Source organism: Grammomys surdaster, unplaced genomic scaffold (genome assembly GCF_004785775.1).
Source record: "Grammomys surdaster isolate TR1022 unplaced genomic scaffold, NIH_TR_1.0 242, whole genome shotgun sequence".
Lineage (NCBI taxonomy): Eukaryota > Metazoa > Chordata > Mammalia > Rodentia > Muridae > Grammomys > Grammomys surdaster.
The window spans coordinates 2,899,067-2,911,713 of record NW_021604687.1 but is presented as its reverse complement, the minus strand read 5'-3'; the positions used below and the strand labels follow the sequence as shown (position 1 = coordinate 2,911,713).

The 12,647-nt window shown below is 36.1% G+C and overlaps 1 protein-coding gene and 1 pseudogene across 1 annotated transcript in view; one reads left to right on the top strand and one right to left on the bottom strand.

Annotated features, from left to right (window-relative positions):
• Grm5 (glutamate metabotropic receptor 5) overlaps positions 1 to 12,647 on the bottom strand; it is a 492,924-nt gene that overhangs the window by 161,766 nt on the left and 318,511 nt on the right. The window lies entirely within an intron of this gene.
• On the top strand, positions 2,639 to 3,556 carry LOC114627031 (annotated as a pseudogene).

The following is a 12,647-nucleotide window of genomic DNA, read 5'->3' as shown; positions in this document are numbered from 1 at the left end:
TCTCTCTCTCTCTCTCTCTCTCTCTCTCTCTCTCTCTCTCTCTCTCTTTCTGCCTTTCACTCAAATAAGATCTAGTTATACAGTTCTGGCTATCCTGGAAAAACTCATGTAGACCAGCCTGGTCTTGAGCTCACAGAAATCCTCCTGACTATACCTCCAGAGAGAGTGCATGGATTAAAGGTATATATTACCATGTCCAGTTTATTTATATAATCTGGAGGGCAATGTGTACCTATCTATGCTATAATTTTGGTGCTTGGTATATTGAATTATAATGGCTACATTCCTTAGTTATAGACAAAGACCTGAGAATAAACTTTACAAAAACTTTGTTATTGATGATCTATTATCTGCAATTCATGTCTTCCTGAGGCTGAGAAAAGATTGTGAGTTTGGAGCTATTTTATTATAAATATGTATGTACATTTGCTTTAAAACATAATAAAACAAAAAGTGAAAAAAAGTTACCAGAAACGAACTCTATACCTGATTTTACTGTTTCCTTGTAGCAATCTGATTATCATAAAATATTTTAATTGCAATCTGAATTTATCATTTGTCTCCCCACACTTACTATCTATCTTTAGTTTTTTATCACTTGCAAAAGATAATTCCAATCCTTTCAGATATATTCTGAGATTCAATGTTTTTGGTTTTTTGTTTATTTTCTAGACCTTCATATGCAATTTCAATATTTCCATTAATCAAGATTATATCCTATGATTTAACAGTAAGTGTTTCTTTTCTCCTCCATTAATCTTTCACCATGAATACTGCAACAAGCTATCATATATTGCCTTATTTCTTTCTTTGTCATCTAAGTAGTTTATTATCAATGCAAGCTGATGCTAACCTAACCTTAGAGAAAACCACAAGGCTGTATTAAAGGATGTCAGAGATAGGGCATGGCATCAATAGGAATCCTTCAAGGAAATCTATCTGTTGCTTAGTTCTGACAAGACATTTCTGTTTCTCATGAAGGTCCTAATTTGAAGATCATCTCACAGATACCTTACCAGAAAACTCTCAAGCAAACCTCTCCCCTGTCTATGTCACTCATTAGCCTCAACCTTTCCTCCTTGAATCAACTGCTAACTGAATTTACATTAGGTTTTCATTTGTTTTCCGTTTGTTCTAATCTTCTGGAAGACTTGATTCCTTATCTTCATCTCTACATCTGAAGGTGTAGATTAGTGATAGTTACAGGTACTCATTCAATAATGAAAAGATCCTCCTGAACTGAAGATTGGGTTATGGCCTGATACAGTTGTGGTAACTGGGAAACAAGACAAGTGTAAAATCTATAATACACCTAACCTAATGATCATTATAGCTCAGTAATGCAGTGCACTCTAAAGCACTGGATGCTCTGATAACCTTGAAGGTGACTGTGGGGAGAAAAGGGGGCCAGCAGCGGTGGTCCCGTAGGCTTTCCACACTGCGGGTCCCACACACAGGAGAAGGTCTAGGGTTCCAGAGGCTGGCGGCTTTGGCAACGGCAGACCCCAAAGACACAAGGAAGTCCTTGAATCCAAAAGGGTTTATTGTCATGACAAATGGTGGATGGATTTGGATGTAACCCCCACCCCTACCCCGTAAAACTCAGGCCAGACCTGAGTTAAATAGGGAGGGAGAAAAGGAGAGGTTCTGGAGAAGCATGCTTAATTTGCTCCACCCTCTGGCCTTCATTAGTATGTAAATCCCTAGGGCCTGAGGCCTATAGTCACACCCTCTTCCTGTGCACTTTGGGAGGGGCTATAATGGCCTACTTGACTGAACAATGTAGGTCTGGAGAGGAGACTGCATGTGGGTACTCTGGGTTCTGGGGATGTGGCGGAACACCTGCCGTTTCTCCCTTGGAGTCTTGGAGTTCCAGGCCCATGCACAGCCGAGAACCAGGATACCCTTACACAGTCCCACAGGTGATTGGACTGCAGCCTATCATCAGGACAATTGTAGTATATGTTCAGCCAGAAGAAGATGGAAATTCAAAATCCAATGCCCAGTTTCTACTGAGTGTATATTCATGTTGCACCATCACTCAAATGATCATGGTATGGGGATTATTTATACAGGATGTGAAATAAAATATGAACCATTATTTCCTATACAGTTAGAAAATTAAAAGATGGAAAAAGTAGAATGAAAAGGTCTAGCCTTGTACTATTACATCAAATATTTTCTAGAACTTCATATCCAGTCTCACCACAGCCATTTAATCAAGATCATTTTCTACGATTCAATCATAAACATCTATTTTTTCCCTCAATAATCTTTCACTATAAATACTACAACAAGCTACCATAAATTGTCTTGTTTCTACAATGAATTGTTATTTATGTAAATTCGCTCAGGGAAGAAGCTACCTAGGAACAGCGTCAGAATAAACCTCAAATTATTTAGTTAGCATGAAATTCAATACACTTCGCATTCTACACTAAGCTCTTATATATTGCTTCTTATTTACAGGCATTCTTCCAAAAACAGACAAATAGAAACAAAACAAAATGAAAAACTCTGCTGTAGTTAGAAAAGACTCCAGCATTTTCTTCAAGAAGGGTTCCGGCTTCGGCGTCCACCACTGCCTCTGCTACTACAGCCGCCCCTGCTGCTGTTGCCGGGGCTTGTTCTTCCTAAAATGGTGCCGCTGGGTCTGGACAAATATGTGGAGATATCGCGGAAGTGCAAGCACATTCCCAAGAGCGATCTGAAGCAGCTATGTGACTATGTTTGTGATCTGCTCTTGGAAGAGTCAAATGTTCAGCCAGTGTCAACGCCAGTAACAGTGTGCAAGGACTTACATGGACAGTTTTATGATCTTCGTGATCTGTTCAGAACTGGAGGTCAGGTTCCTGACACAAACTACATATTTATGGGTGCTTTTGTAGACAGAGGTTACTATAGTTTGGAGACCTTCACTTATCTTCTTACACTAAAGGTTAAGTGGCCTGACCGTATTTACACTTTTAAGAGGAAATCATGAGAGTAGACAGATAACCCAGGTGTATGGATTTTATGATGCATGCCAAACTAAGTATGGAAATGCTAATGCCTGGAGATACTGTACCAAAGTTTTTGACATGCTCACAGTAGCAGCTTTAATAGATGAGCAGATTTTGTGTGTTCATGGTGGTTTGTCTCCTGATATCAAAACACTGGATCAAATTCGAACTACTGAACAAAATCAGGAAATACCTCACAAAGGAGCATTTTGTGACCTGGTGTGGTCAGATCCTGAAGATGTGGACATTTGGGCAATCAGTCCCAGAGGAACAGGTTGGCTATTTGGAGCAAAAGTCACAAACGAGTTTGTTCATATCAATAACTTAAAACTCATCTGCAGAGCACATCAGCTTGTGCACGAAGGCCACAAGTTTATATTTGACGAGAAGCTGGTCACAGTGTGGTCCGCTCCTAACTACTGCTATCGCTGTGGAAACGTTGCTTCCATCATGGTAGCAAAGATGTCAATACAAGAGAACCAAAGTTATTCAGAGCAGTTCCAGATTCAGAACGTGTTATTCCTCCCAGAACCACGACACCATATTTCCTTTGAGGCCTTTGCCATCCCGGTGGCTCACTTTTTGCCTTCTTTTAACCCAACTTTCTTGTACCCTCTACAATATACTTTTTATTGAGCTCTTTGCTGCTGAAATGCTGCCTCTTGCCTTTTTTTTTTTTAAAAATTTTAAATTATCTAAATTTATTGTTTGTTATGGTGTCAATAGCAGGGTTTTTTCTATCAGTTTTGTCACTTATCCTATCCCCAGCTTGGACTCCTTTGAGAAGACTTGAGATATGTCTTAATACTCACATTGCTGCATGTAGCTCTTGCTTTTTGTGTTCTGGGGAGACAGGAAGCATTTCTTTTTTAAAAGAGCCAATTGAAAATTACATGGAAATCCTCCTAGTTTGTATCAGTCAGCCTTCTGTTTTGGTTTGGTAGGGTTTAAGAAATTTCAGCAGCAAAGTTGTCCAGTGGGCAGGATGGACTGCATATGCCTGAGTCATATACCCTTGTCTCAGTTGTAAACTTCATTGTCCTTTGTTGGATGGTAATTTGATGTTTTAAAAGGGTATAAAATAGATTAGTCTAAAGGACTGCCCTCCTTGTTGTGTTTTTAAATTTTAGTTAAAAACTGCTACAGCTATGACTTTATACATTAAGATAATTGTACTGATCTTTTTTCGGAAATCTTGTATTTTTTAATAAAATAATCTTAAAACCCAGATAGGTTAAGTGTTAGAAACTTTAAACAACTTACATTGTTAGCTGAAAGTTACTTTTTCTTTTCTTTCTTTCTTTCTTTTTTTTTTTATTCTTTTTCATTTTCTTTAAGTTTTTGACCCTTTGGTTGAGTTCACAATTTCAATTGAAATTCAATATTTTTTTTTAAAAAATCACTAAATTGTACCTAAAGAACATAACTGCCATATTAATGTTTTTATTTCTATAGTATTAGAAAAATATTTAATTCTTGTAGTATTGATGTGTTGATTTGATACCAGTTGAGTCGAGTGTGCTCAGTCCAGTTTACACGCTGTCATGAGTTCCATCAAGCAAACGTGTACTTTTCAATAGCAAGCATTCTCTCACTGTAACCCTTGACCTTAACTTTTACAAAGTATTCAGTTTTTAACTGCAGTTTTAAAGACTGAATAATCAGAACCCTTTTGTTTGTGAACTGTAATCTGAAGCAGATTATTTAAAGTATAAGAAGAGAGTGTTCTCTTCTGAAGGTCTGTCATACCATATTTCAGCTTTGTACTTGTAGTTTGACTATCTAAAGGATTGTGATGATCAGTTCTTGATACATAATTGTAGTCATAGATGATTTGAGGATATACCATTGTATGAAATTGTTGGTATCCCTTTATAATTTCTTGTCATCCCAGGAAATCCATGTGAAGTTGATTGATAAAGCACTTTAGCATCTGTTCAGGTAGTTTTAAAAACAACTTTTCCCCTTCAGGATAAGAACTTCCAGGTTATCTAAAAATGCAATAAAAATCTTAATAGTCTAAGCTTCTTGGCAAATAATCTTTCATCAGGGTTTCTTTTACTGAATGAGCACAATATTATTTTGACTTATATTTGTCCCCAACCACCCAGCCCCTTGTACAGATTTAATTGTGTAGCTCTATGAAAGAAGTGGCTGAGACATTTGATGCACACACTTGTTAGGACTGTGTTACTGTCCTAGCCCCAGTGTGATTCAGGTGGAAAGGTATTTTTAATCTCACAGGAATATGTAGCTATGTATTTTACTAATTGTGAAACACTGGAATTAATGATGCAGACAACTTGGTGTGGTTTTTGAACAGCTGTGAAGTATTTTCTTGTTCATGTTACCATAACTTGTATCTAAGTGCTTGCCCTCCACTGCTTTTAAGTTGTACTAGTAAAACCAGTAACTCTCAATCACCTTACTACTTCACACTCCTTAGCTTAGTTGATGTAGTTGTTCTCATTCTCCTTGTAATGTGACTTATTTTCAAGTCATGGTGTACTGCTTTTGTTTGTCACTAGCTGGGCATGTGCCAATAATATTCTGTCCATTCCTTAACTGCCATCTCTGTTTTACCTGACTTTTCTTCCACTGATAATGGATTTGGGACATGGAAAAAGTAGTTTTTGCTATTAGACTTGTGAAGGAAAGAGAGAGTGAATGTATTGGACTTTGTAAGCCTGAAAAAGAATAATTGGATCCCTCTACTGAACAAGGGCTATGTATTATACAGAGTAATCTTGTGGTGGGAGATACTTGCAAGCCAGAGATCTGTAGGCAAGGGAATCTGCTACTCTCTGTATTTAGGCCGAATGTAAAATCCCTTGTTGTATCAATGAAGCTACGAACTGTTTTTATTTGCCTGTGATATACTTGGTTTCTAATAATGTGTTCTAAGCTCCAGTGTGTGTGGGGGAATATTAACTCTTATTAGTGAATGGAAACTTATCTTCAAGCAGGTCTTTATGACATCCAGACACTCTGTCTCTTATTCTTTGTCATCTCCAATGAGTTATTTAAGCTTTCATCTGTAACTCAGTTCTTCAACAATAAAATCAAGTCTTAATTATATTGGATGTTGGGATTGGAATGATGTCTCAGGGGTTAAGAGCACTGGATGCTCTCCCAGAGGACCTAGGATCAATTTTCAGCACCTCATAGTAGCTCAATGCTGTCTGTAACTACATTTCCAGTGGATTTGGCACCCTCACACAGACACATGTGCAGGAAAAACAACAATGCACATAAAATAAAAATAAATACAATCTTGAAAATATTAGTTGTTTGGTTCATTGCTTTAGAGACATTGTTATGCCCATAATCATTAGGAATAAAATTATAAAACATGAAACAATATTCTATTTTCAGTTAAAAATGAAGACTTTCCACTTGCCTAAAATAAACTAAGTGGAAGCTAACTCCCAGCTGCTCCAAAAATGCCTCAGCTTCAAACATGATTTTAACCACTGCTAAGATTTAACATTTTTTCTCCTCATTTCAGCATAACTCTCAAGGATGCCCACAGACTATGGCCAGCTGAGGATGAATTATCAGAGTGAATGGGTGGAGAAATCAAACAAGTAATTCTCCCATTGGGATCAGTTAACTGGCTCACTGTCAGAAGGCTGGAGAGTGTACAGCTTCTCCATTGGGACTTACTCACTTCACTGGGTTGTCTGCTCCAGAGAAGAAAAAAAAAACAGAATTTTGATTTCCTTTTCTTTTTAAAAAATAGAATAAAAAATTGCAGTTCAATTAGACAAGCATGTTATGAGGTTTTTCTGAATGCAAACCACTATGTTAAGCTTGGTATGAATTACATTGGTAAGTGGCTGAGAACCAGGGTTGGAATCCTGTGCTTTCATATAGACAGAAGCACAATATATGCCACTAATATAAAAACAACTTCCATAAAGGTTAGTTTGAAAGCAAAGTTTTGAAAGGATAAGAAAAGAAAGGAGATTTCTGTTTTGGGATTTGTAAAAGCTTTTGAAAAGATGAGAAACTGGAGTTATGTGTAGGCACCAAAGTTGCCACTTTCTTTACTGTCCCATTATGAGTCTTGACAATTTAATGTGAAGGGGAAGGTTAAATGTCACAATAATGTCAGGGGATTTGATCAGACTGATCCCAAGTCTCAGAACTAGGTGGATTATCTTAAATAAGTAAACTCAAATTTCCTCTCTGCTTAAGCCTGCCTGGATGAACTGTTCAGTTAAAACTCTGGAAAATATAACTCTTATTCCAAAGAAAAGTATCATTTCCCATAGACAAAGGCTAAATATGAATTGAACTTAGTTTCTCTTCTCAAAGTATCCAGAGAGGTTGCTCAACTTCCTTAGACAAAATGCAGAGCTTTGTAACTGAGCATTGGATGAAGAGTGGGAAATGGGAAGGAAATATGTCAGCCCTGGAGTGGTGAGTATAACCTTAATGGTTGGTTGGAACACCCTGAAGAACAGGAATGTCTTCAGGGATATAACATTACAGATTTAACTTAACTCATTTATGGTCTGAAGTAAACAGTAATTTCTGTCACATCATCCCAAAGTTGAAAATAATAGTACCCATCTCAAAACCAAATAATTATGACAATCTTATCTAATAGTAATTAGACTGTGGATTATATCATTTAATTAGTGCCACTGTCAGAGTGATTTGGATTACAAATTCTAATCAACTATTTAGCTGATTCTCAATCTGCTAAAATTTGATTCCTTGGTACTGTGTGTTCTAGCCTTTTTTGTGGTTTTTACTTATATAGTTTCATGTACATGTTGTTCAGCCAGGACCAGAGTTCACCACGTAGCCAAATATAACATTGAACTGTACTATCTTGACCCTCCATCTACTAAAACCTAGGAATATAGGTGTAAGCCACCACTTATGCCAAATGTTCTTAAAGGCTGTCAATCAAACACAAATTAAGTCTATCATTTTCTATAGTGTGTCCATATATGAAAATATAAGCATAGACTATAAACAAATTTATTTATTTATTTATTTATTTATTTATTTATTTATTTATATTTGGGTTAAGTATGCATATGTGTGGGTGTACATCACATGTCATAACTTAGATGTGGAAGCCATAAGACAATTTGAGGCAGTCAGTTCTTTCCTTTCACTATAAGGTTGGAGAGGAACCTAGGACCTTAGACTTGGTGACTAGTGGGGTTTTTGTTGTTGTCGTTTCCTGGGACATCTCACTGGTCCAAGTGTGGACTGAGAGAACAGCAGAAAACAACAGAAGGAGGTCCAGGAAATATCATAAAAATTGTGAAGGTGGCTCCAGGCATGGTGGCTCATATCTATAATCCTAGAATTCAGGAGGTTAAGAGGATAACCACAGTTTCAAGGATGGCAGGGGTTCATAGTGGATTTCAGACCAGCATGGATGAAACTGCTTAACATTCTTCTTTAAACGAGTGAACAAACAGGCAAGTAAAGGTGAGCACAAGCATGTAACAAATTGCTAAGTGAAGTAAGTGGTGTGAATCCCCATGAAGACTGCTAAAGAAAATAGGGGTCGAAAGAATAGAGGGCACAGGTTTGTTTTCAGTTCTGCCCTTAGTAGAACATTTAACTCAGTGTAACAGCTGAAGATCCTGAATAAGCTTTAGTTCTACCCGGCAAATGTTTTGTTCAGTGCTTCAGGCCAGGTGACTTTAAATGCACAAGTGAATAATCAGAATTCTATCATGATCACATAGCTAAAAATTATTCAAGATATTCTTTATTGGTCATTTAAAAAGCAGTGCTATGACTATTTAAATTTTTCTTATATAGATAAGAGTACTTATGACTGCTTTGCAATCTTAGAGTATGAATTACATGTTATTATAAAGAAATGAACTGTGTTTCTTTAAAATTATTATCGTTATCATCATTATTACTGATGGATCTCTATCTATACCTATACTTATACCTATACCTTTACATAGATAGATAGATAGATAGATAGATAATAGATAGATAGATAGATAGATAGATAGATAGATAGATAGATAGATAGAGGTGGTTAGAAAAGTCAGAGGACAAAAACTTGGGGAGTGGATTCTTTCCTTTCTTCCATGTTGATGCAGTTTTGAGACTCAAACTAAAACCATGTTTGCATCATGAGGAACTTTACAAGCTAGAATATCTTCCCTCACAGACCCTCAATCACTGCTCCTATATGTGGGTCATTAGAAGAAAGTGTTCAGTTTTATTTTTGTTTTTACCTCCTTAATAAAGAAAATACTATTGCCTGAGTTCTAAATAAAGCCACATAATAGTTGGCCTGTGTCAACTTAATGGGATATTGAAAAAGGTAACATATGTATCTAAGTGAAAGGCTATGAAATAATTGGAAAGGGTTCTTTGAAGCTGTCTGGGTGATCAGTGAGAGAAAGATGTTAAGAAAGAGTTCACATTTTTTTTTATTTTAATGACTTAATTTTGTCTGGAGACCTAAAGAACATTTTTTCCATCAAGACTCAACACTTGCTACCAATGCTGATGGTCTGAGTCCCATACCTGTGACCTACCTGTTCTCTCTCTCATCTCTTTGTCTTTCTGTGTGTCTCTTTCTGTCTCTTTGTCTTTCTGTGTCACACAAACACTCACAACTGAAATCCTTGAAAACAGCAGGGGATACCGTAATCAAAATATATTATATAAAAAATATCTATTTTCAATAAAATAAAATGTTTATTGATCTTTTACTGTAGAAAATAGATATTTTATACAATATATTCTAAATATATCTTTTTCTGACTGTTTTGAAGGATTTCAGTTCAATATTCTTAGGCAGTAATTATGATATTTTCTGGAGGGATGGCTATAGACTACAAATAATTATTTCCTACGTTACCAAATAAGTGTTTCTGTGATTATGCATTGATGACTCAATGTTAATTTGCTTTTATAGTTGATGATGCCCTGCCCCACAAACACAATGGTACATACTTTAAGTTGAACAAGAAATTGATATATATTTTTGATGGTTGTGTTACCACAATGTTCAAAAAGACAAAGTAATTTGAATATCATATGCACAGCATTATTGTCACTTTGTAAGTATTTATAGTTTAGGTGAATTTTTCTTTACATGACCACACTCTGGTTGGCCAAGTCGTATATATTCTGATTTGATCATATCTTCTGAAGTAGGGAAACATAGCCATGTGAGAAAATTACATAACTTACTTTACGAGAATGGATTTTATAATCGTCTCAACCTTTTAAAACAAAGGCAGATGGCATACTGCTGTCTTTGTCATACATTTTGAGCCCCTGATATGTGTTTGAAATCCTTATGATCATGATGGTATGAGAATCTGAAATCCTAGAAACTAATCAAACAAATATTTACCCAAAGATTGTAGTTTAATGCCATGTGAGATAATTGTATGAATCTAAATGCACGTTGAAAACGTGACATTTTTGTCTTCTTTATATGATTTTTCTTTTAAATATTTTTTTCTCTCAGCTTGCCAGCTGCAATTTAAGTAGTTCTTTTAGTTTGTTTCTTTATTATTTCTGGATTGGCAGAGGAGCTGATTTGGCATATAATTTATGTCTTATGTGTTTACAGTATGCAGTGAATGTAAGAGCTATAAATAGTATTTTTATAAAATGCTCATAGTGGAATCAGATCCTAAGTCAGCAATTCCTTTTCAAATGCAGCTGCACCCAAATAGTTCTTTCCCTGGGGAAGGAAATACGTTATTTTCCCCTTAAGCCACATGAAGAGATAAGTGCTAAAAGCAGCTGGCAGAAGGCATCTCTGCTCTGAGGGAGAGCTGCATTTCCTGACAATAGGGACCCTGGTACTGAATCCTCTCTTTCGGATTGATGCAGTGTGGGAGCTTTTCTATAGGAGGATATACATTTGGTGATTGCCTGTGAGGCTCAGCAGAGTGAACATTTATTTGTTAACCAATAGAAACAGGTCATACACCTAAACCTGAGGCATATATTAGAAATCATCTTTCTTCCCAGTGGGCAAGTGAGGCACAAGATATACATTGTAGAATATAACTTTGGTAAAATTTCTTACATTCAGATTCATGGAATATGTAAATGATGTACAATATGAAATATACCTGAAGATATTGATCCATAAAATACACGTAAAATTTTAAATAGTTGTTTTGGTCAGGGTAAAGGTTTTATAACATCTGTCACTATTGAAAGAAACAGTAATATAGATGACCTAGGCTTTCAATTTCTTGAATTAAATATTTAATTACAGATTTTCTCATAATACTACATGTGCATATCTTGGTAAAATTTCCATTCAGGCGTGCTAACAAAAACCCTAGAAAATCACATTAGACAGAGCTGTCCAAAGGTAACCCAGTATCCAAATGTTATCACTCTTGCTGACTTAATTAGTGTTCAAATGTGCCCATGTTCCCATACTTACTAGGCTCTGTTAATTCATGCTATCTTTGCCTTTCATCAAGACAAGTGCATCAGTGTCACAATTCTATGCTATCATCCAGGCATGTCTTTTATTAATTTATTCCCCTAAAACAGGCAGGGACCTTTTAAAATGCAAATCTGACTATAATTTTTCCTGAATAAAGCAATTCAGTAATGTTTCATCCAAATTTGATTCTCTGTACTCAGTCACTTGCAGAAGCTGGAATCCTTGTATGCACCTTCTTTTTTTATAGTGTCTCTATTCCAGTCAGAACACTCTATATCCTTCTGTCAAAGGGTCTTTAAGTGCACTGCTATCCATGCTTTCTCTTCTTTTCTTCACTGAGATAACATTTAATACCTTCTAAGTTCATGTTGAACACAGTAGCAAGATCGTTCCTGATCTCTGTGGACAGTTCCAATCTAATGTACATTCCTGGAGCTATATTTCTCTGTTTTATAGCATTTGTTATAATTGCACACTTTTCTTTGCTTTGTGATTATTTAATGAGTGTGTGAATCTTTGTGTTGGACTGGAGGCTCGGAGAAAGCACTTGTTTTAAATATTTTAATCCCGGCCTGACTTAGTTCATGGTAGAGAGGAAGAAGCCATATGCATCTATTGATTGACTTAACAGATGATCTTTTTTCTGTGTGTAAAGTACAGGCTTTTAGGAGTGGAAATTGTGGATGCATACTGGATTGATTAAAGTTATTACTTAAAAAGCATTTGTTTAGGCACAAGTACCCTTGCCACCCACTTTTTATATAACTATATGATTATAGGTTTTAAACCTATGACTACAAATGATTATTCACATACACATGTATATATATATATGTACACACACACATATATACACACACATATATATATATATATATGTCTGTTCACCCAGATGATTCTGCTTTCAAAGACAATGGCATGTAGATATACAAAGACTAACCATTTTGAAGGGGAATTTTAAAACCAGCAACACATTTCTGTGATACATCTGGAATGCCAACATGCCACACATATTTAATCCCACAGTCTAGAATACAGACCCATCCTTACTATACATCTTTAATCCCAAGCAATGTAGGTAAAGTTGGTTCATAGAAGGACAGCATGTTTGAAAGTAATGTCTGATTGAGGAGAAGACAAAGTGATGAATCAGAAAGATATGATGAGTTTCAGATAGGATACACCTAACTCTCATGAGAACAGATGAGAGAGAGAGAGAG